Raw genomic sequence first — 2,046 nt, forward strand, 5'->3', positions numbered from 1 at the left:
AGAGGCGGAAACCTGCAAACTTTTTGTCTCGCAATAAACGCTCTCAGGACCAATTAAGTTAGCCATAGTGATGATAATAAATGAATAATTAACAATAGTGAGTTATGATGTAAAAATCGCATTTTGCCTCCACTTCTCAACCGGACACTCGAGCTAGAGCTAGAGCTTCGTAAAACAGTTACCAAAAGGTTATTGGATAATATACACCTTTCATTGAGGCAAAGGAGTGCACGACAGAGAAACAAGATGCATATCGAATGACGTGTGCAATCTTTTACTTCTGGTTGCATTAAGCTGTTGGGCGGGACTGTTTCCTGAGGTTGTTTGCTTTTCCATTTATTGCAAAAAATAACATTTGTCCTATTTTCTCCAGACCACTGGCCCTGAATTAAAATGAGTAGACAGAGAAAAGCCTTAATTCAAAGTCTGCACCAAGCTTGTTTCCACTGTCAACACAGAGGTAAGTTTTGAATTTGCAGATCGTATATCTGGTTTTAATTGACGATGTATTTTATGCTCTCTTTTCTGTCTTAGATGGGTGGAAGATTACATTTTGGAAACAAAAGGTTTTTTAATTCATTAAATAAACGTAGTGACAGCCATATTCTATGCAACTTCGCTGTAGACTAACACAGGAAACAGGAGACTGTGAAACTTGTTGCTTGGCGACGGACGAGAGGACAACTGAAAAATCGGAGTCCCAGGCCAGGATTCGAACCTGTCACTTTCGGTCCGTAATACCGGACGGATGCCAGTGTAGTCATCGAGTGGCAAGAACGCGTGGGGTCCGTTGGGCCGTTTAATGTAGGTCCTGATGAATGATGCGTCCCGCTGGTATGCGGGCTCTACAAAGTTATGCGCCTACAGTTTTTCAAATGCAACTGTAGATGTTTGAAGGTTTACACATTATCCTTTCCCACAGGCGCTTTTCATTTTGATATAATAGCCGGTGAGAACGTTTATCTAATCGACTAGCCACGTTGTGTAGAGGATGAAAAATAGAACAACGCACATGTATCAGGATTGTGTTTCAAGTTAAATTCCAAAGGAAATGTTCATTTTTAAAGAGTTACGACATAGATTTAGTTAAATTCAGCCTTTTGAAAGCCAGTCATTTCTAGGGTTCAGGTAGTTTTAACTGTAACTCCACACCATAACTCTATAGGAAAGAACTCTTAAGAGCAGCTATCCCCATTTCGTCTATTCCTGTGTTTGTTGGCCGAAACATCACACATGGACGCTCCATGTTCTGTGCTCCAGTTCTTCGTTGACTCTTTATTGTCGTTTTGGATGCCACGAGGAAGAATTTTATGTTCTCCTTATCTGGAAAACACCGCTCTTTCTTTCAAGGAAAACCAATGCTGACGGTTTCAACTTGTATTGTTTGTTTCCCTCAATCTTAACGAAGTAAAAGTATATACATAAGTGTTATTATTATCCAACTTTATGATCCATCTGTAGTAGTTATTAGGGAGCTTTAGCAACGGCAACGAGAACGTCACAAATTTGCATATTTAGTAGGCAAAAACAATAGCTTTGCACGCTCTGCACGAGCGTTTTTCATTTTTGTCCATTTGGTTGCCGTCGTTGTTGCAAAACAACAACGTGAAATAGCCAAATTTGAGGTTTTATGGAGGACGTCAGCACTTGTGAGGATAAATTTTCATTTTCTCCTCTAAATTAAGCTTGAGTCATATCCCTTTCATTCTTGAGGGACTGCCAAACCATTGTCATGTTAAAAAGCTTGGAATAGTCTCGAAGTGAGTACAATAATGAGAATTTATGTTTTGAGATGACGTTCTCGTTGCCATTGCCGTCGTCGTTGCTAAAGCTCCCTATTGTACAGAAAACGCGCGATATTTGCATGGCGAAAAACCTGTTTGACTAGTTGAGGTGCTGACGATGCCTCGGCGCATGTCATACACAAATCTGTCACACGTTCTCGGTTGTTTGCAATTCACTTGCTAAGAATTTAGTTTAAAAAAATAAAGTGGGATAATTAATAGCTTATTAGATGTTTTGGTGTGTAGTATCGCTGAATATTTC

The sequence above is a fragment of the Montipora foliosa genome, chromosome 13, assembly GCF_036669935.1.
Source record: "Montipora foliosa isolate CH-2021 chromosome 13, ASM3666993v2, whole genome shotgun sequence".
Taxonomy (NCBI): domain Eukaryota; kingdom Metazoa; phylum Cnidaria; class Anthozoa; order Scleractinia; family Acroporidae; genus Montipora; species Montipora foliosa.